The sequence below is a fragment of the Microtus pennsylvanicus genome, chromosome 3 (genome assembly GCF_037038515.1).
Source record: "Microtus pennsylvanicus isolate mMicPen1 chromosome 3, mMicPen1.hap1, whole genome shotgun sequence".
NCBI lineage: Eukaryota > Metazoa > Chordata > Mammalia > Rodentia > Cricetidae > Microtus > Microtus pennsylvanicus.
In genome coordinates, this window is record NC_134581.1 from 20020406 (window position 1) to 20043322 (window position 22917).

General features: G+C 44.6%; 1 protein-coding gene across 3 annotated transcripts in view; it reads left to right on the plus strand.

Annotated features, from left to right (window-relative positions):
* Nucleotides 1-22917, plus strand: part of Tmem108 (transmembrane protein 108) — a 279477-nt gene that overhangs the window by 59860 nt on the left and 196700 nt on the right. Inside the window, exon 1 of one of the 3 annotated variants that reach the window (XM_075964819.1) lies at nt 15706-15833. The exons of the other annotated variants lie outside the window; for them this stretch is intronic. The gene's annotated coding sequence lies outside the window, so the exon portion shown is untranslated. Of the gene's footprint in view, nt 1-15705; nt 15834-22917 lie in introns of those variants that run through there. 3 annotated transcript variants of the gene reach the window in all.

The window sequence follows — 22917 nt, forward strand, 5'->3', positions numbered from 1 at the left end:
TGTAGCACAGCCAAAACTCAGAGAGCACAACCTAGATGTCAGGCACTGTTCACATGGCTCACGTGGACTCATTTAATGCAGTCTCTGAGGAAGTTGTTGTCATTGGTTCCCCCATTTGATAGGGGGACTGAGGTTCAAAGAAGTTGACCTTTCATTTTGGAAGAACAAATAGCTAAGTTGGGATGTTGAGGTGCAGAGCCCTGGATCTTCTCTTCCAAGCTTGCTCTCCTGGTAGGAAAAAAGAGAGGAGCCAAAGGCACAAGGCTTAGTCCCGCCTCTCTCCCTAAACAGATCCTCCTCCCAGCAGCTTGCCGTCTGTTAGAGGAGAATAAAAATAACACACGTTTCCTTTCTCACAGTTATTTTTTTTTTTTGTAAATGAAACTCTTAGAAGGGGAGGAAAGAGGTGTTTGATGCACACAGACTATGTGTGCCCTGCACTGTACCAGATACCCTTCCTATGACATCATCAGTTGCTGCCCCTGATGTTGTCACCATGCACTTGTCAAGTTCACTGTCGAGTCCCTGCCATTTTCAGAAGATCCATGCATTCCCATCTGTTCTCAAGTGTGGGTTTTCCTCATTGCCTGTCTTATTCATCTGATTTCATATGGGGTAGGGGACTATTTTTAAAGCAATGCAGGCTATTTGTAGAAAATTTAGGCAAAGGATTTGAATTGGCAGTCTACAGAGGAGGAAACTCAAAAGGCTATCAACAGCCAGACATCATGGTGCACATGCACGCACGCTCGCGCGCGCGCACACACACACACCTACACCTGCAATCCCAGCACTCAGGAAGCTGAGACAAGAGAATGGTGAGTTTGAGAGCTTGGGCTGCATGGTGAAACCCTGCCTCAAAAAGAAAACACAAATAGTGGCCATCAGGAAGGATAAGCTATTTCGCCAGCAATGAGAGGAATACTTCTTACTAGCTAACTCTTACGTCTTAAATTAACCCATTTCTAGTAATCTGAGCATTGCCACATGGGTGTGACTTACTGGCAAGATTCGAACTGGTGTCTGTCTCTGGTGGGGCTACATGGCTACTCTCAACTCTGCCCTTATTTCTCCAAGCATTCAGTTTAGTTTCCCCTACCCTGCCTAGCTCTGTTCTGCTCTGCTCTGCTGTAGGCTCAAAGCAGTTTCTTTATTAACCAATGATATTCACAGCATACAGAGGGAAATCCCACACCAGAGACTCAGATTTCACATCATTGTGCCAGGAGCTAAGCACTACTCAGTACCATTGGCTGCTGTTTCCATGGCAATTACTGCTGGCATTGCAGGTCCTTCATAATGACTTTTTCCTCAACAGGTGGACTTGCAATATATTTAAGGGTTAGGGATGGGGTGGTATGTCTGTGTCTATGTCTATGTTTCTCTTTGTTTGACGGTGGTTCAATTATTATATTTTATTCAAAGTACAAAATATTCAAAGGTCAGGAGACATTAATGCTTTACAAATAATATAGGCTAAACAAAGATTTGTTGCATTGTGTTTAATATACCAGATTTGACAGAAAAAAAAATCAGGTACACCAGAAGACATATTCTCAAAATGTCTTGAAGTTCTCACTTCAATATTTCCAGTTCTTTGGTGTAATTCATATGTGTGTGTGGTTTGCTACTCTCAAATATACAAAGCCCCATGCTTGGGAGAAACTATTTTAAGATACCAATTTCTGGCTGAGGAAACAGCTCAGTTAGTAAAGCACTTGATATGCAGGCACAAGGACCTGAGTTCAGATCTTCAGCACCCATGTTTAAAAAAGAAGTTGAGTGTAAGTATCATATGTCTGTAACCCCAGTGCTGCATTAGGGGGCAGTCAAACAGATCCATGAGCAGCCCAGCCTAGCCAGACTTACTTATTAAGCTCCAAATTTGGTGAGACTCTGCCTCAAAAAATGAGATGGAGATCAATTAAGAAAAATACCCATGATTACCTCTGGCCTGCATAACCTGCACATGCCACACACATGCATACATCCTTATCAGTACATATATACAAAACACATAAACACTCAGATACACATAAGGAAAAAAAACCCTCCTTTCTTTGAGTTTATTTTTAAAAGTCTTTCTTAGTTAGGGTTTCTATTTCTATTCTATTATGTCAAGAGACATCATGACCAAAGGAACTCTTATAAGGGAAAAACATTTAATTGGGATGACTTCCATTTTCAGAGGTTTAATCCATTGTCATCAGGCTGTGACATGTGGTGTGCAGGCAGGCTGAGAGTCCAACATCTTGACTCAGAGGCAACAGGAAATGGTCTGTACCATTGGGTGTGGCTTGAGCCTAGATGAGACCTCAAAGCCTGGCCCCACAGTGACACACTTCCTCCAACAAAACCACACCTACTCCAAGAAGACCACACCTCCTAATAGCGCCACACCCTCTGGGGGCATTTTCTCTCAAGCCACCACAAAGGCCCTCTCTCTGATAGCCAGGCTTGGTTGTTCATGCCACTTATCCCAGCACTCAAGAAGCAGAGGCAGGAGGACCAGGGATTCAAAGCCAGTCGGAAGCCAGTGTGGGATACATGAGACCTTGTTTCAACACTAACAACAAAGGTTTTCTCAGAACAGGGAGTCACATGGCGCTCAGGTGGCCTCTGCTGAGTAGTCAGGTTTGTGTGGTTTCCCATACTCAGCTAACACAACCAAGATGCTGATGTCAAAACCACCTTAATGCTTCCCAGTCTGGAGATTTTGCCATGATCTAAAGCGATACTGTAGTTTACCAGGGGTTGTTGTTGTTTTTCTATGCCTCTGAGGAAAACGCTGCTTTCCCCTCTGTTAGCTCAGTACTTAATGGTTGGAGACTACTGTAACATGACTTGATATGCCTTGAAGTAGAAGCTTCTCTCCGAGGGGAAGAATAAGAGAAAATTCAGTGTTTTGAACTTAATTATGATTTGTATTAAGTTCTGTGCTTGCAAAAATATTTCTGAATTATCTCTAGAATAAGCTGCCTTTCCTTTGTTCTTCCAAGCCTGCCTATTTCTGGCTCTATCTCAGTGACTGAGCCATCTTTCCCCCTTGTCCCCCACCACTTCTCTTACTCTAGTGTGAAGACACTAACCTGCTCTGTGTCTCGGGTGGTCCTCAATCCAGGTGACATTTGTCAGTATCCTTTGCAGACTCTTCAGGGCTTGGGAAATGTAGATGTGATGTGGGACACAGGGGGGCTATCACGGGGCATCAGATGTCATCTCTCTCGGGCTCTCCAGTTTGAAATGTTCTCAGAGATCACCACATCAGAGAAGAAGGGAAAGAAAAAGTGAGAGAAAGGGAGACAGGCACTCCCTCCCACCCACTCGGGGACCCATTCAGCACGTGATATGCCTTCATTCAGCAGCACTCTCCTGCTCTGTATGCAAAGACAGAAGCTCTTGTGATAGCGTGGAGGATAAACACTCATTTCCCCAAACATCCAGATGCAGTTGGCTCCAGCCATCTGACAGAGCCTGCTCGCTTTAGAAACATAGTTCATTTAGACTTCATTCATTCGCGATCTTCAATACTTCCTCTGGGATAAATCTACTTGACTTTATTTTGTCTACAAAGAAGGGGGACCCACAGCGCAAGTTCCCAGTGTAAACACATTTGCTAAGAAACATATTAACCCTCTTGAGAAGGAGATATGCTTTTAAAAGCCTTCCTCGTGTCTGCATCCTAATCATGTAGTGATTATGAGCGATTCCCACCATTAAGGTAGACCTTGGAGGGATGCTACTTGATAATATTTTATTAGCACTTAATTTGAATTACTCTAATAAAAATCTGTTTCTTTGACTCATCATAATTCAGTATTGTCACACTCATCTTTTCAAAGTTACGAACTTGCTAAAAGACTCATCATTAATTATATTCCCCTACATCCCTTATATACTGTTGGATACAATTAAATACTTTTGAATGAGATTTTCCATTTTTCTCCATCTTTTCTTTTAGAATAAACACATCCTGGCACTTAAACATTTGGATGAAGAGCAGAATTGCCTGGAAGAAACCCAACATGGAGAAATACAATTAGTTATCCCCCACAATATCTAGACTTGAGTGAGAAACAGAGGCCACCCCCCCTCCCATTTAAAGAAAAAGAAGCTTGGTCAGATTTCTTTAATGGCAGGAAATAAGCCTTATTATTCCTAAACAACTTCTATAGACAAATAACCCACAGTGAATACTGAGTGAATGAATTATTGAGTCAAGGCATGTATGTGTGCCAATATATCTTTTTGGATTCCTACTGTGTTACCACAGGACTGCCTTTTAATATCAATATCAGTCAGTGTTGTGATGGAAACTGCAAGGGGTTTATGTTGAGAGGTATTGCCTGTGTTCATTATATCCATTGTTCGTTCACCCAGCTTCAGCTGTCTGGGGTTGCATCACTGACCACACAGCAGCCAGCCACAGAGACGAAAGGAAGACCGGCCTCAGGACATCTCCCTTTTAGGGTATAAGACATTCAACCTTTAAGAGAGCCAGAGTCAGCCTTCTGACCCTTGTATTCAGTTATCCAGCTGTGTGTTCTGAGTTCCTATTCCAGCCATCCTGCTGTGGTTATTTGTGATGTTACAAGAGACAGTTGTGAATTCTGTCCCATCTGGAGTCTTTCCAGCACTAGGTGAATGCAGTAGCTTTGGACTAAGGAAATGGCTAATGGTTTTGAATATCACAATATGTCAGATACTATCCTAAGAACATTTTATCTGTGCTCTCCTCATCATCCTGTGTCCATGAAGTGAGTGCTTGTCCCATTTTACAGATAAGAAACAGAGTCACACAGATAAGCTCATTCAGCATTATTACAAAAAGGGAAACGGTTGCTTATCTTCATAGCAAAGCTTTTTGGCATCCTATAATTTTCAGACTACACCTGCATGACTGCATTTGATCTAATATATCTGTCCCCAGCTGTTCACAGCTTTTGAGACTAGAGACTCTTTGTCCAGAAGCATGCTGCCACCTTCCTCTTCATCTGACCCAGAGATCTGTGTTACAGACTCAGACCTCCGACTGATGGGAGATTTGGAACCTTAGGAACATTGAGCAGTTATTGAGGGGTGTTACAGTGCATTGTATTTGATAGCTAACTCCAGGTAAATACCAACACCGTGTTTGTTACTTTTATGCCCCTGGTACACAATACCAGACAGAGGCAACTTAAGGGCAGAAAGGTTGGTTTGGGCCCACATTTTTACAAGACTCAGTCTACCACGCAGTGGAAGCATGGTGGAGCGGCTTAGGTCACGGCAGTGAGCAAACACGGCAGAGGTTGTTTTCTTCATGGTGGACCAGGAGGCAGAGAAAGAGGCAGAAACCGAGGGCTGGGACAATACCTTTCCAAGGTCCACTCCTAGTGACCGGCTCCCGCTAGATGTGCTCATTGCTACAGCTTCCCAAGAAAACACCAGCAGCTGCGTGTTCAAAACAGGAGGCTACGGAAAAGGCTTCAGATTCAAGCCACAACAAATGCTCGATTTATTCTCTTCTTCTTGATAATGTCTGTAATCTATCCTTAGCAGTTTTGGAGGGAAAGCTAAGTCTCTAACCAAAGAATCAACTCATACAAATTCGTCTGTCATCTTGATTCAATCTTTAGTCCTTTGCAGTTTATGTTCGGAGTCTGTGGAGATGCTCAATGAAGCATCTCGTTTTAGGTGCGATAAAAGTGGAGAGAGCCCCTCTTTGGACAGGTGACTTCACTTGTCCCTCCTGAAAGCCACCACACCAGTCATTACGCCAGGCTTGCTGAGCTCTCCTGGCCCTAGGAGAACAATGGACAGTTAAGGTGGCTGTATCAGGAGCTTTCCAGGAGGTTTATGAACATCAATTATAAGAAAAAAAAACTGAGAGGAATGTTTGGGAAGTTGAGAGTGATATGGCAATGAACTACAGCAATTTAATTTTTTTAATGGAGTGTTCTCTCTAACCTTTAGAAGTTGGAAAGAATTAATGTTATGCCATGGTTTCTATTTTCTTGTTACTGAGTTATCAATCGCTAAGGGGAAATTCCTGCTGTCTCGTTCCATAAAGTAAAACCTCCCCCTCCCGGGAGACAAACTTTTAGCGGTAAGTTTCTGTGGTTGTGGTGGTTAAACATCATTTAAAATTCTTGAATCCCCTTTCCGGCTCCTTCTCTTTAGATGCTGATGGTGCTTCTGGGGATTCTGTTTCTTATTTAGCATCAGCAGTCACTTCCCCGCCTCTCATTAGGAAGCCACTGGTTTTAGCTTATTTGCTCTGTGTTGCAGTGTGTCGCTGTTTCTATAACTTTTAATTTGTGTGTCCCTGATCCAATTTTTCATTTGCAATAAAAGTATAAAATCTTAAAATGCCCAGCACATTGGTAGTACAAGCTCTGAGAACAGCCTATATAGGCTGTTGGTTCTTGCCTCCTGGGACCACACATAGTATTAGCTTCCCTGTACAGCTTACATAGGACACCTCATCTGCAGGAGTAAGAGTAATCTGTAGCCTTTACTCTTCTAAGCTACAGTCTATTAATGTACAACCACACACATACATGTGCACATGTGAACATAAACAATTAACACATCTGTGCATATGCAAATGCATGGATTCTGATGCGCAGTATACATTCTCAGCAATAGATGTTAGAAGTCGGCCCTCATCAGTATGCAAACTCACCTCATTTTGAATGACTGCTTCTACTCTATGGTGTTCATATGCTATAGTTTAATGGCATTTAGATTTTTCTAGCTTTATTCTGTTCCAGTCTTTCACCAAGCTTCCCTAGAAATATCCTTTTGTTTTTGTAGGCTTATCTATCAGATGCTGTAAGAGATTCACTGATAAAAATAGAATGCGTGAATTTAGCGAGCATTCTCTAATTCTGCCAAATTGTCCTCCAAAATGATTATACTAATTCATGTTTCCACGAAAGGTGCATGGGAAAGCCCTTTCCTCTGTATCTTTGTCAACAATGAGTATGGCAGCAATTTGAGCTTGTGAATATGAAAGTGAAGATAGGATCGAATTTCAGTACACATCTTTGGTAGCTGCCATGTCTAAAATTTGTTTCAGTAACTGTTCATTAAACATGTACCGTGTCTCGTTGTTGGATTAGGACCAGATGCTGTCTGTCCTTGTCCTTTGAAAAGCCACGAGAGTAAAATTTTCTAGAAGAAATTCAAAACTGTCAGTGGTAGAAGATATAGGTCTTTGGTTCTCTGCTGGTAGGAGGTCACTGTCTCATTATACATGGGCAATGGTTACCCGTGTCCACATGGATGGTGCCCACCCGTGCCCACACTGCTGGAGTCTACCCATGCCTGCATGGATGGTGCCCACCCGTGCCCACACTGCTGGAGTCTACCCATGCCTGCATGGATGGTGCCCACCCGTGCCCACACTGCTGGAGTCTACCCATGCCTGCATGGATGGTGCCCACCCCGCCCACACTGCTGGAGTCTACCCATGCCTGCATGGATGGTGTCCACCCCGCCCACAGTGCTGGAGTCTACCCATGCCTGCATGGATGGTATCCACCCCACCCACACTGCTTGCTGGAGTCTACCCATGCCTGCATGGATGGTGTCCACCCCTCCCACAGTGCTGGAGTCTACCCATGCCTGCATGGATGGTGCCCACCCTGCCCACACTGCTGGAGTCTACCCATGCCTGCATGGATGGTGCCCACCCCTGCCCACATACATGATGTCTATCTATGCCCACTCTCAGTTCTGCTTCTTTCTTACCTAACTTGGCACTCTCCCCTTCTGCAGCACTTGCCCAGATTTTCTTGTGGAGAGCAGTTGGCTGCAAGAGAAAGGCTTTTCTAGTGATTTCCATCTTCCTCCTGGACCTGGCTTGCACTCCGGTCCTGGTGTTGTAGTGAGAAGCAAGCACTCACGGTCACCCACTGTTGACATCTTTACTAAAAGGCCACCAGGCATGTGTGGGATTGTTCAGGCAGAGTGTCCCCAAGAGCTAATTCATTGTTTTAAGCTTCTCACCCTGCAGAGATTGTCAGGGAAGGTATTTCACCTGGGATACCCAAATTAGGTTATAGGTGTATTGGATCTTTATAGAATTTTCTGCAAGGGAAAAAAATGAATACAGCAGCATTAGTCATTTGAGGTTATGTTCATTCCTGTTACCAAAATAAACCAAGAGAATAAGACACAACCTGTTGAAATACCTGCATGCTACCTGTTAAATACAACAGGAGGGTCCCAAATATGCACATAATGGGTGAATAAATCCTTTAGATTTGGGAGTTTTGAGGCCAGGGATCAATCACCTCAAGTGTCTTTCTCAGTTGCTCTCTACCTTGGTGGTGGTGGTGTTTTATTCAGAGTCCCTCTCCCTCTCCGTCTCCCTCTCCCTACCCCTCCCCCCCCCCGCTCTCTCTTTCTCTCAGTGTGTGTATGTCTGTCTCCTCTCTCTGTCTTTCCCTCTCTTTCCCTCTTCCTCTTTTAAGAGCTCATTACTTGGCTAGCTTGGCTGGCCAGCAAGCTCCAAGATATCCTCCTGCCTCCACCTCTGCATTGCTGCTGGGTGTGTGCTACCAGACTGACTTTGTTCTGGAGATCAAACTCAGGTCTTTGTGGTTGCAACGTAGACATGTTGCCAACTGAACCATCTCCCCAGCCCATAAATCTGGTTTTCTGAATGGAGGCTGCTTTAGATATTTTGGCTCTTTGTTTAGCGAAGAATGAGGAGGCTCTTGAGTTCTTTAAGAATTGAAATGTCCCTGGGACTACCTTAGAGTTGTCCATGCTCCATACATTTCCCTGAGCTTGTGGATATCTTTTTACCTTGGGACAATAGCAAGGTTCCAGGCTGTCCAATATCAGTGTGCTCGCCAGGCCAGTGCCCAGTGAGGCCTAACTAATAGCTCTCCTTTTCTCAGGAGCCAGCAAGCTCCCGAGAGTGTGTTAAAAGGTAAGAGGGGGGGAACACCGGGCGGCGGAACGCAACGCGGCCGGAACACCGGGCGGCGGAACGCAACGCGGCCGGAACACCGGGCGGCGGAACGCAACGCGGCCGGAACACCGGGCGGCGGAACGCAACGCGGCCGGAACACCGGGCGGCGGAACGCAACGCGGCCGGAACACCGGGCGGCGGAACGCAACGCGGCCGGAACACCGGGCGGCGGAACGCGGCCGGAACACCGGGCGGCGGAACGCGGCCGGAACACCGGGCGGCGGAACGCGGCCGGAACACCGGGCGGCGGAACGCGGCCGGAACACCGGGCGGCGGAACGCGGCCGGAACACCGGGCGGCGGAACGCGGCCGGAACACCGGGCGGCGGAACGCGGCCGGAACACCGGGCGGCGGAACGCGGCCGGAACACCGGGCGGCGGAACGCGGCCGGAACACCGGGCGGCGGAACGCGGCCGGAACACCGGGCGGCGGAACGCGGCCGGAACACCGGGCGGCGGAACGCGGCCGGAACACCGGGCGGCGGAACGCGGCCGGAACACCGGGCGGCGGAACGCGGCCGGAACACCGGGCGGCGGAACGCGGCCGGAACACCGGGCGGCGGAACGCGGCCGGAGGACGCCCAGCGCAGCCGGCGGGGACCCACTGGGACCAGAGCGGCAGCAGAGGACACAGGCTGCTGGCGGCGGGAACCGTCCCAGCAGCAGAAGCAGGCTGCAGGGACCGCGCGCAACACCAAGAAGAGATCGCCCAACTACAATTAAACGAAAGAGGTAGGCCTTCGGTTGGGGAGGTCCCTGGCAAAGGAGGAGCCGGGTCCTATTCCTGAAGACCTTTCTGAGGGGTGAGAGGGATCTTGGCCCCCGGCAGGAACCAGGAAACAGAGCAAGGGCATTTTGTAAGAGGAGCCCCTGGCCAGCAGGGGAACCTGAACCAGTTTTAAAAGACCCCTTAGATAGCATCGATAGGAGGAGATGGGCAGGCGCCAAGGAAAGAATTCACCCAATATTCTGAAAAACAACATGAAAACACCAGAACCCAACGATCTTACAACAGAAGGTCTCCAACACCATAACACAGAAGAAGTGGAAAAAATTGACTTTATGAAAGCTGTAGAGTCCCTTAAACAACATGTGAAAAATGCCCTTATAGAAATGGATGAGAAGTATAACCAAAAATTTGAAGAAATGAGTAAATACGTACATAATACCCTGGGAAACCAAGAAAGAACGATCAAACAGGTAATGGAAACAGTTCAAGAATTGAAAACTGAAATGGAAGCAAGGAAGAAAACACAAACTGAGGACCAGCTGGATATGGAAAATCTAGGTCAACGAGCAGAGCCTACAGAAACAAGCATAATCAATAGAATACAAGAAATAGAAGAAAGAATCTCAGATTCTGAGGACAACATAGAGAAAATAAACACTCTGATCAAAGAAAACTGCAAAGCCAACAAATTCTCATCACAAAACATTCAGGAAATATGGGACACAATAAAAAGACCAAATCTAAGAATAATAGGAATAGAAGAAGGAGAAGAGTCACAGCTCAAAGGCCCAGAAAATATTTTGAACAAAATTATGGAAGAAAACTTTCCCAACATAAAGAAAGATATTCCTTTGAATATTCAAGAAGCATATAGAACACCAAACAGACTGGATCAAAGGAAAACATCCCCTCGCCATATAATAATCAAAACACAAAATATACAGGTTAAAGAAAGAATACTAAGAGCTGCAAAGGAAAAAGGCCAAGTAACTTATAAAGGTAAACCGATCAGAATCACACCTGATTTCTCTATGGAAACAATGAAAGCCAGAAGGTCCTGGATAGAAGTACTGCAGAAGCTAAGAGACCATGGATGCAAGCCCAGACTACTATACCCAGCCAAGCTTTCGTTCACTATAAATGGAGAAATCAAGACATTCCAGGATAAAAACAAATTTAAACAATACGTAGCCACGAATCCAGCCCTACAGAAAGTAATAGAAGGAAAATCGCAACCCAAGGAATCCAACATTGCCAACACTGCTTACAATAACTCAGGCATCTAGCGACCCTTCACTAGCACAACTCAAAGAAGGGAGACACACAAATTCTACTTCCAAAAACAATAAGAATATCTGGCGTAAACAACCACTGGTCATTAATATCACTTAATATTAATGGTCTCAATTCACCTATAAAAAGGCACAGGCTAAGAGATTGGATACGAAAACAGGATCCAACATTCTGCTGTTTGCAAGAAACACATCTCAACCACAAAGACAGGCATCTACTCAGAGTAAAGGGCTGGGAAAAGATCTTTCAAGCAAATGGTCCTAAGAAAAAAGCAGGTGTGGCCATATTAATTTCTAACAAAACTGACTTCAAACTAAAATCAATCCGAAGAGATCGAGATGGACACTTTATACTCATAACAGGAACAATTTGTCAGGATGAAGTCTCAATCCTGAATATTTACGCCCCTAATATAAAAGCACCCACGTATGTAAAAGAAATATTACTAAAACTCAAGGCAGACATCAAACCACACACACTAGTAGTAGGAGACTTCAATACACCTCTCTCAGCAATGGACAGGTCAATCAGACAGAAACCTAATAGAGAAGTAAGAGAACTACTGGAGGTAATGAAGCAAATGGACTTAACAGACATCTATAGAACATTCCACCCAAATAGGAAAGAATATACCTTCTTCTCTGCAGCCCATGGAACCTTCTCGAAAATTGACCACATACTCGGAAACAAAGGAAACCTCCACAGATACAAAAAAATATCAGTGTCCACCTGTGTCTTATCAGATCACCACGGATTAAAGTTAGAATTCAACAACAATCCTACCTCCAGAAAGCCGACAAACTCATGGAAACTGAACAGTCAACTACTGAACCACACCTGGGTCAAGGAAGAAATCAAGAAAGAAATTAAAGTCTTCCTTGAATTTAATGAAAATAAAGGGACAACATACTCAAACCTATGGGACACTATGAAAGCAGTGCTAAGAGGAAAGTTCATAGCACTAAGTGCCCACTTAAAGAAAACAGAGAAAGCATACATCGGAGACTTAACAGCACACCTGAAAGCTTTAGAAAAAAAAGAAGCAGATGCGCCCAGGAGGAGTAGAAGACTGGAAATAATAAAACTGAGGGCTGAAATCAACAAAATAGAAACGCAGAAAACAGTCCAAAGAATCAATGAAACAAAAAGTTGGTTCTTGGAGAAAATCAACAAGATCGACAAACCCCTATCCAAACTAATTAAACGACAGAGAGAGAACACGCAAATAAATAAGATCAGAAATGAAAAGGGGGACATAACCACAGACACAGAGGAAATTCAGAGACTCATTAGATCTTACTACAAAAGCCTGTATGCCACAAAACTAGAAAATGCAAAAGAAATGGACATTTTTTTAGATAAGTACCACATACCAAAGCTAAACCAAGACCAGGTGAACGATCTAAATAGACCTGTTAGTCGCGAAGAGCTAGAAACCGTTATCAAAAATCTACCTTCCAAAAAAAGCCCAGGACCAGATGGTTTCAATGCAGAATTCTACCAGAACTTCCAAGAAGAGCTAATACCTATACTCCTTAATGTTTTTCACAATATAGAAACAGAAGAGTCATTGCCAAATTCCTTTTATGAAGCTACAGTTACCCTGATACCAAAACCACACAAAGACCCAACCAAGAAAGAAAATTACAGGCCGATCTCACTCATGAATATCGATGCAAAAATTCTCAATAAAATACTGGCAAACCGAATCCAAGAACACATTAGAAAAATTATCCATTATGATCAAGTAGGCTTCATCCCAGAGATGCAGGGCTGGTTCAACATACGCAAATCTATCAATGTAATCCATCATATAAATAAACTGAAAGAAAAAAACCATATGATCATTTCATTAGATGCTGAAAAAGCATTTGACAAAATTCAACACCCCTTTATGATAAAAGTCTTGGAGAGACTAGGGATACAAGGGTCTTACCTAAATATAATAAAAGCTATTTACAGCAAGCCGTCAGCTAACATTAAATTAAATGGAGAAAAACTCAAAGCCATCCCACTAAAATCAGGAACACGACAAGGCTGTCCACTCTCTCCATACCTCTTCAATATAGTGCTTGAAGTTCTAGCAATAGCAATAAGACAACATAAAGGGATCAAGGGGATTCGTATCGGAAAAGAAGAAGTTAAGCTCTCGTTATTTGCAGATGATATGATAGTATACATAAGCGACCCCAAAAACTCTACCAAAGAACTCCTACAGCTGATAAACACCTTTAGTAATGTGGCAGGATACAAGATCAACTCCAAAAAATCAGTGGCCTTCCTATACACTAAGGATAAGGAAACAGAGAGGGAAATTAGAGAAGCATCACCTTTCACGATAGCCACAAATAGCATAAAATATCTTGGGGTAACACTGACCAAGGATGTGAAAGATCTATTTGACAAGAACTTTAAGTCTTTGAAGAAAGAAATTGAAGAGGACACCAGAAAATGGAAAGATCTTCCTTGCTCCTGGATTGGGAGGATCAACATAGTAAAAATGGCAATTCTACCAAAAGCAATCTATAGATTCAATGCAATCCCCATCAAAATCCCATCAAAATTCTTCACAGATCTGGAGAAGACAATAATCAACTTTATATGGAAAAACAAAAAACCCAGGATAGCCAAAACAATCTTATACAACAAAGGATCATCTGGAGGCATTACCATCCCTGACTTCAAACTCTACTACAGAGCTACAGTATTGAAAACAGCTTGGTATTGGCATAAAAACAGAGAAGTCGACCAATGGAATCGAATAGAAGACCCTGACATTAACCCACAAACCTATGAACACCTGATTTTCGATAAAGGAGCTAAAAGTATACAATGGAAAAAAGAGAGCATTTTCAACAAATTGTGCTGGCAAAACTGGATGTCAACCTGTAGAAGAATGAAAATAGATCCATATCTATCACCATGCACAAAACTCAAGTCCAAATGGATTAAAGACCTCAATATCAGTTTGAACACAGTGAACCTGATAGAAGAGAAAATGGGAAGTACTCTACAACACATGGGCACAGGAGACCACTTCTTACGTATAACCCCAGCAGCACAGACATTAAGGACCTCATTGAATAAATGGGACCTCCTGAGACTGAGAAGCTTCTGTAAAGCAAAGGACACTGTCACTAAGACACAAAGGCAACCCACCAACTGGGAGAAGATCTTCACCAACCCCGCAACTGACAAAGGTCTGATCTCCAAAATATATAAAGAACTCAAGAATCTAGACCGTAAAAGGCTAATCAACCCAATTATAAAATGGGGCATTGAGCTGAACAGAAAATTCTCAACAGAAGAACTTCAAATGGCCAAAAGACACTTAAGGTCATGTTCAACTTCCTTAGCGATCAGGGAAATGCAAATCAAGACAACTTTAAGATACCATCTTACACCTGTCAGAATGGCTAAAATCAAAAATACCAATGATAGCCTTTGTTGGAGAGGTTGTGGAGAAAGGGGTACACTCATCCATTGCTGGTGGGAATGCAAACTTGTGCAACCACTTTGGAAGGCAGTATGGCGGTTTCTCAGGAAATTCGGGATCAACTTACCCCTGGACCCAGCAATACCACTCTTGGGAATATACCCAAGAGAGGCCTTATCATACAACAAAAGTATATGCTCTACAATGTTCATAGCAGCATTGTTTGTGATAGCCAGAACCTGGAAACAACCTAGATGCCCTTCAATGGAAGAATGGATGAAGAAAGTATGGAATTTATACATATTAGAGTACTACTCAGCAATAAAAAACAAGGACTTCATGAATTTTGCATACAAATGGATGGAAATAGAAAACACTATCCTGAGTGAGGTAAGCCAGACCCAAAAAGAGGAACATGGGATGTACTCACTCATATTTGGTTTCTAGCCATAAACCAAGGACATTGAGCTTATAATTAGTGATCCTAGAGAAGCTAAATAAGGAGAACCCAAAGAAAAACATATAGGCATCCTCCTGAACATTAACCTTCAGCAAGCGATGAAAGGAGACAGAGACAGAGACCCAAATTGGAGCACAGGACTGAAATCTCAAGGTCCAAATCAGGAGCAGAAGGAGAGAGAGCACGAGCATGGAACTCAGGACCGCGAGGGGTGCACCCACACACTGAGACAATGGGGATATTCTATTGGGAACTCACCAAGGCCAGCTGGCCTGGGTCTGGAAAAGCCTGGGATAAAACCGGACTCTCTGAACATAGCGGACAATGAGGACTACTGAGAACTCAAGAACAATGGCAATGGGTTTCTGATCCTACTGCACGCACTGGCTTGGTGGGAGCCTAGGCAGGTTGGATGCTCAACTTACTAGACCTGGATGGAGGTGGGGGTTCCTTGGACTTCCCACAGGGCAGGGAACCCTGATTGCTTTTCGGGCTGGGGGGAGACTTAATTGGGGGAGGGGGAGGGAAATGGGAGGCGGTGGCGGGGAAGAGACAGAAATCTTTAATAAATAAATAAGTTAAAAAAAAAAAAAGAAAATATAAAACATTCTATTAAGTTTGAAAACATTTATCGTAAAAAAAAAAAAAAAAAAAAAAAAAAAAAAAAAAAAAAAAGGTAAGAGGGGAAAAGCCAATCCCCATTAAGAGGGTTGGAGCAAGCTAGTAGTTGCTAGGCAAGCTAAAGCAATTCCGTGTCCTTGCCAAATGCCTGCCTTGCAAACAGGGAAAACTTTCATGGAAGGGGAGCTAGATGGGGGGTGCTTGTTGGTTGCCATAGGAATGTTTCCATGATTGGAACAAGGCCACAGAGTGGGGAGAGTAAGCCAGCAGCATTCATGGCTCTTTCTGCTCGGGAATGGAAACCCACGGTGGGTGGTGGAGCCCAGGTAAGTCCAGGGAGGAAGGAGCAAAAACCGAAGGGGTGAGGGTGGGCAAAAGGGTAAGGACGGAGCATCCTGTGATGGGCTGCAAGACCTGGGCAGGCGAGGCCTCGGATGCTATGTGTAGTCAAAAATGGGAGGAGTGTGATCTCTGCCGCCAGCCTGAAGACCTGATGTTTGTGGGAGAATTTACAATCTGGGCTTAAGTCGGGGAGAATTCCAATTAGACTCTGGGGGAAAAAAACCCAGATTTAAAATAGTTAGGAATTTAAAATAAGGCAAGTCACTGAAAAGACTGCTCAGTCTGAAGGTAGGTATTTAGTATTTATGTAAATATTATGGCAGCTCATGCCTTCATTTTAGTTCATGAAGCAAAGGTGGTAATTAAAGATTTGTTATTAATGAAATAGCCTGTATTTATCCAATTCAGATTCAGGGCGGGGGAACATGATTGGTCAAACTGTGTTCCCGGTAGGAAGCCTAAAACAACCCTCTGGTGGGGCTTTTAGGGTCAAGCACCCTGACACAGGATGGCAGTTTGGAGGAGGACAACTTTGGGGTGTGTGCAGAAATAATGGCCATTAGCAGCTGTTGAATGTGCTTGTTGGTGTCTCTGAGATGAATCAGTTTCCAGCTCAGAGGTGGGAGGTGTAAGCTTGGATGTTCTTTTCACTTCGATACAACTCGTGGGGGAGGCGCAGAAGCTCCGGGCTGCAGATAGTGCTGGCTAGTGGCTTCCCTGTGGCTGCAGACAGTGCTGGCTAGTGGCTTCCCTGTGGCTGCAGACAGTGCTGGCTAGTGGCCTCCCTGTGGCTGCAGACAGTGCTGGCTAGTGGATTCACTGTGGCTCCAGACAGTGCTGGCTACTGGATTCACTGTGGCTCCAGACAGTGCTGGCTAATGGCTTCCCTGTGGCTCCAGACAGTGCTGGCTACTGGATTCACTGTGGCTGCAGACAGTGCTGGCTACTGGATTCACTGTGGCTGCAGACAGTGCTGGCTACTGGATTCACTCTGGCTGCAGACAGTGGTGGCTAGTAGATTCATTATGGCTGCAGACAGTGCTGGCTAGTGGATTCATTGTGGCTGCAGACAGTGCTGGCTAGTGGCTTCGCTCTGGCTACAGACAGTGGTGGCTGGTGACTCCCCTGTCTGCTGATAGGATTGGTATCAAAGGCTTCGGTTTTTTGGTTCACAGTCTTCAGTGGAGGTTTCTTTTTATCATGAGGCTTTCCTTGTACACAGGAAGAATGTATGAATTTGTTATTGTTTGTCATGTATTTGATTAATTTTCAGATGTTCAGAGGGCATTTAAAGTGATTTCCTCTTTAAAATATGAAAAGAGATAGGGTTGGTATGAGTCATCATGTTTCTATGTGTGTTTTTGAAGCACTGGGAATAGAACCTACGACCTTATATGTCTAGGCAAATACTCTACCATGAAGGCTGTATTCCCAGACATTTAAAGATATATATTTATTGAGACATGACCTTACTAAGTTGTATGGACTGGTCTTGAACTCACTTTGAAGACCAGGCTAGGGGGCTGGAGAGATGGCTCAGTGGTTAAGAGCATTGCCTGCTCTTCCAAAGGTCCTGAGTTCAATTCCCAGCAACCACATGGTGGCTCACAACCATCTGTAATGAGGTCTGGTGCCCTCTTCTGGCCTGCAGACATACACACGGACAGAATATTGTATACATAATAAATAAATAAAATTTAAAAAAAAAAAAAAAAGAAGACCAGGCTATCCTCATATCCTTCTACCTTAAACTTCCCAGTTGATAACAGGCCTGTGGGACAAGGCCTGTTTTTGTTTTTGTTGTTTGGTTTGTTGGTTGGTTTTGATTGGAAGAATAGGTCATGTAAACTGGAGAATACATTTATTGTCAAATATTTGCATTCTAGTATTGCACACATTCTTAAGGGGTCAGACATCGCTGTTGTTTGAGGGCAGAGTCAATTTCTCTGCAATGCCTTTGCAACTTTAGAATTACGAAGAGCTGGCAGATTGATCCCAGCCCACAAATTGGAGGCATATTTGCAGACTGACTGCCAAACTTTTATTTACTGATCGAGTGTCTTCCAATAAGAAAGACTGTCCCTGAGCTCCTCAGATGACGTAGACATGTATGATTCTGAAAAGATGCCAACAACACACACCAGTTGTAATCTCTTAAAGAATGGTTTTCCTATCAGTATCCCCTAAAAGCTAGAGCAGTGAAAACCTAGTGAAATTACCAGGCACAAGGACAGATCACAAGACATACAACGGAACCCGCCTTAAGAGTTTACTAACAGAGAGGAGTGAGGGTAAGAGATGGGGATGCTCAGGTCTGTCTGAACTGTGGTGGAAGAGGAGGGTGGAGCAGGCGTGTCCGGCTTTCAAAGGCTATTTAGCACGTGTGCGCAGGGGCTTACGCAGCCACAGCACACATAGATGGTGTGACCATGCTGCACGTAGACCACGTACAGTGTGAGGACCCTGGGTAGGTATGTAAGTTGCCATGTGCGGCCATGGAACCGGGAAGAGCCAGCGCCTGGGGTGGCTGAGCATTCTGCCAGAACGCTGGTAACTTTGGATGGTGGAAACGATGGCACCTAGAACACTGAAAATCTACAGCAACGAAAATCTAGAGCAGCAAAAGCCCAGAGCAGTGCTGTCAAATAAAAACGCAACAAGAACCTCAAATATGAGCTCCAAAGAGTCCATTTCTAAGCTTAAATTTAGCTTTTAAGTAGAACTCAGTTTCATGACATTTCACATGAAAGTGATCTCCATCGTCACACTAAGGAGCAGCTAAGTCAGTCGAGAGGAAGGCTCTCCACTCATCCTCATTCCCACAGCTTGGACTGGGAGACCCATGTCAGGTATGTACGAGAAGGAGAATCCTGCTTTCTGGTGTGGGTGTATAGAGTTTACACTCCTAAAAGGAAATTCCCATCAGGCTGTGTTAGAACAGGCCTGTCAGAGCTGTCTGCCTTGTGACCCAACTATCTCCACCCTTACTCCCAAACCCATTTCTTTGTCTTTACTACCGATAAAAGCGTGCCAGCCTTGGGTTGCCTCCCCCGTCCTTGGCTCCAGCTGCCTCCTTTCCATGACTTCAGTGTGCTTCCTGATTGGGCAACCCATTTATCTTGCTCATTGTTTCAGTTCCCACATCCGGTGGTCATTTCTCTCTTACCTACGTGCAGTAGTCAACTGTTCAAATCCCAATGGGGTGCCTAATCAATGTCTTGATTTAGGTGGATTTAAATAAGATAGACTTAAATCAGATAGAATGCTTGCCCCCTCTATCCCTTGCCTTGCATTTGTGTGGTGCATAGGCCTACAGACCTTGCTTCAGATAGGTCGAAGTTATCCAACATAGTCAGTCTACAATCAAACAGTCCAAAATGTAAAGACTGTCATTGGTCCCTAGAAAGGAAGAAATACGAAGTGCTTACTCCTGGTGGGTGGGTAAGTACTGACTGAGCCTGCAACCTTGAGAGGATTTTTGACATGTATTTTGCTTGGCTCTCACCCATTTGTCATAGAATATAATAGTGACCCTGCTCCTCAGTAGGCTGTAGAAGACAGAAGCCTGTCATTTCTCTTTGGGGGATGGCCACTTGCCAGGGACGGCATCCATCAGAATGTTAATAAAAGTCATCTTCTGTGTCTTAGAATGTTTCAAGTGAAAATCACTGACAGAGCTTCTTCAGGTCTAGAGAGCAAAGGCCTTGGCTTCAGGGTGGGCTCTTGTCCAAGACAATAACCAGTCCTCCCTTGGCAAGGAAACTAGCTTCAAAACTAGGAGATAAGTCTGGGACTGGTTGAGACCTTTGAAGTTATCAGAATAGGAATACATGTTGTACCCGGTTCTCATTACCATCAGAAGGCTGAGACCAGTGGGAGGTAGACCAGAGACAGCCTGAAAACTTTAGAAGCCAGTCCCAAGTCCGCCCACCACAAGAGGCATACGTGACAGCAGGAAAGCTGGCCAACTGCCCCAGGCCTCATTTCTCACCAGTAAAATAAGAGATTTGGGCTGGGTGACCCTGCGTCTTTTGGTCACATCAAATGAAGCCTGAAAATTCTGGACTGAGTTCATGTGGAAGAACAGTATCCAGATAGTTCACTGATTCTCTTTTCCGTCTGTGCAACTTTGATTTCTCCTGCTTGTATTGTAAGGTCAAATCTTTAAAACCTAGAGGTTTTCTGAGACATTCCCCTCCTTAAGTGGTCAGTAATTCAGCTCAGTTACTTCTACAGCATAAAGGCCTGCAGGTGCCTCGAAAAGAAAGGGTTAGTTCTTTACTGACTTTTAAGATCCTTGGTAGTAACCCAAGTTTAGTAGTTCATACATATAGTCCTAGCACGTGAGAGGCTGAGGCAGGAGGATCACTGTGAGTTCCAAGTCAGCCAGAACTACAGACTGAGAACCTGTCTCAAGAACGGCTGGAAGAGCCAGAGAATGAGGACTGCCGTGACATGCTCTTCTCTGAACATGACATGATTATTGCATGTATGAACTCAACAGCTGCAATTGCCTACAGCTGGAACGGGGAGGGGCTCCAGAGTGCTTGTCCCTGGCTGAGGAAGTTTGGATATTACTGGCAGCTGCAAGAGGGAGGGTCACTTTCCCTTAGAAGCGTGGCCACTGGTACCAAGTTTTGTTGTCGGAGGTTTCCGTCCTGCCCAGTCCCACAATAAACACACAGAAACTATATTATTTGCAATATTGTTTGGCCAAAAGCTTAAGTGTATTTCTAGCTAGCTCTTACATCTTAAATTAACCCATTTCTATTATTTTATATTTTACCATAAGACTCGTGGCCTACTGGCAAGGTTCCAGCTGGCAACCTGTGTCTGTCTCCTCTGGCGCCTACATGGCATCTCACTGACTCCGCCTTCTTTCTCCCAGCATTCAGTATAGTTTTTCCACCTAGCTCTACTCTTCCTTATCACAGGCCAAAGCAGTTTCTTCATTCATTAACCAATAAATCAGCACATATACAGAAGGACTTCCCACATCAAAGTTTGAACCAGTTTCCCAGGTTCCCTTATCCCCCATGGATGATCCTACACCCATAAGAATAAAGACAACTCTAACTGAACTCTGTGTGCTAATAAATAAGTAGAGGAAGTTGGGAGAGGGATATAATAGGAGCTCCAGAAGTGAGTTGGGAGGACGGTGAGGGGTAGGCTTGATCATGTACATTGTACACATGTCTGGAATTTCCAAAGAATAAAAATTAGATAAACAAGTTACATGATAGCAAAGGGGGAAGCTACTGCTGGGCTGCCATGTTAAATTGGCTCAGTTACAGTAAACAGAACAAAAGGCTCCCATAGCTATTTCCAGTGTAGGCTGGAGCTCGCCTTGAAGTGCTGGAGCATCGCTCACACAGAAGGAGGGGCTGTGACTTTGCTATTAGGAAAGTCGTAATAGGAAATATTATCTGAGATAAATCCTGGGTCTTCATGCTTCTTCTAGTTAAAGGCTTGGCCAGGATTCCAAGGAAAGGAAACATGTTGATTGCCTGTTATATACCAGGCATGTTAGATATTGTTTATTTCTGTAACCACCCTGCAAGATAAATAGCCATTATTTTCATTTTAGCGATGAATCAAAGCACTGGGCCCCTTGCCTAGGGCCACACCATAAGGAACCGGGCCAGGGTTTCTGTTTAGCTGTAATCTGGTTGCCTTCCCCTGGTGCACAATAGCAGATGGCGATATAGAGCCCATTGGCTATATTGGATTCCATCAGATCCGAGGCCTCGCGATCTCAGACTGTAACTGCCAACGTCGATGGAAACACATAGTAGATGCATAACTGAGCCCCTCACATGGAGAAGCAATTCTCTGAGATAATTAAAAATGAAAATATTGAAGAGACTGATTTTGCAAATAATAGCAATTGGCATTATTAGTGGCAAAAGGCAAATGAGTCCTAATCTTGAATTTAACGTTTGCTTCTTTTGGGTTAAAATACAGAGCCCTCATCTGGGGTTTTAGGTAGCTTTGCTATTTAGTGGTTCTAAATTCCTCATCTTTGGGGCAGATGAGGGCATATCTATGCATTCCCCCAGGCATGGCAACTCTCTGGTGTGGCTCTCTAGTGGCTTGTTATGAGCCCCTCCAATACCAGGGGCCGCAGAGCAGCAGTCATGATTGTTGGGTTCATGAGTCCTGCGGTCTGGCCAGGGTGCAGTGGGAACAGCTCACCTCTGCTCTGATGGCATCCTCTGGGTTGGATGAGCAGCCGAGGGCAGGTGTGGTACGAAGCTAACCCATTGTGTGTGTGCAGCCTGGGCTGGGAGGAGCGGAGTATCTGGGCTTCCTTGTGATTGCTAGAGAAACAACTTCAGGGTAACCCAGCTCCTTTCTGTATCACCCTAGTACATGACCCTGGGGAAGAAAGCCAGGCAGGGGCATTACCATCTTTTGTAACCAAATCATGGGGCATCACTTCTCTGTGCTCTGCTCTCTGAGGCCATCACAAAGCCCATGCAGGTATAAGAAAGTGGAGTAGGCTCCACACCTTGCTAGAGAGCTCCAAGTGTCCGGAAAAGCCTTGCCATGGCTAATTTCGGAAAATACAGACCGCCACGGGGAGGAAGCAGGCGGCAGGCTGTATGCAGGAGACCAGATGCCACCCTGGGCCTTTCTCTCCCACTCAAGGGAGCATATTGGCATGCAAATGGATCTTATTTATTCCACTATAATTTACGCTTTTCAGAAAAGCGAGTCGTCTGCAAATTTTTGGCAATCTGTTTACTGTTGTAACCAAATGACTTGTAAAGCCCCCGCGGGTTCGGTTTATGAGGTAAAGAGCTGAGGCTTAAATAGAACTTCTGCATCCTTTGTGAGCCGCTTCCCGAGAAACAGTTTTTTTTGGACTGTGATCAGATCCCGATTAGCTACCTGGTCTGTGATGTAGGGGGTGAGGTGGGGATGGGTAACATAAACAGCTTTGCACAGGACCCTTTCCCTTTAAAACTAAATTTAAAAAAAAAATGACGACAGTTGCTCAGCCCGAATGCTGCCTGCTCAACGAGAGCTCACTTCTCTGTTTCACGGCACCTGCTACCTCCTCCT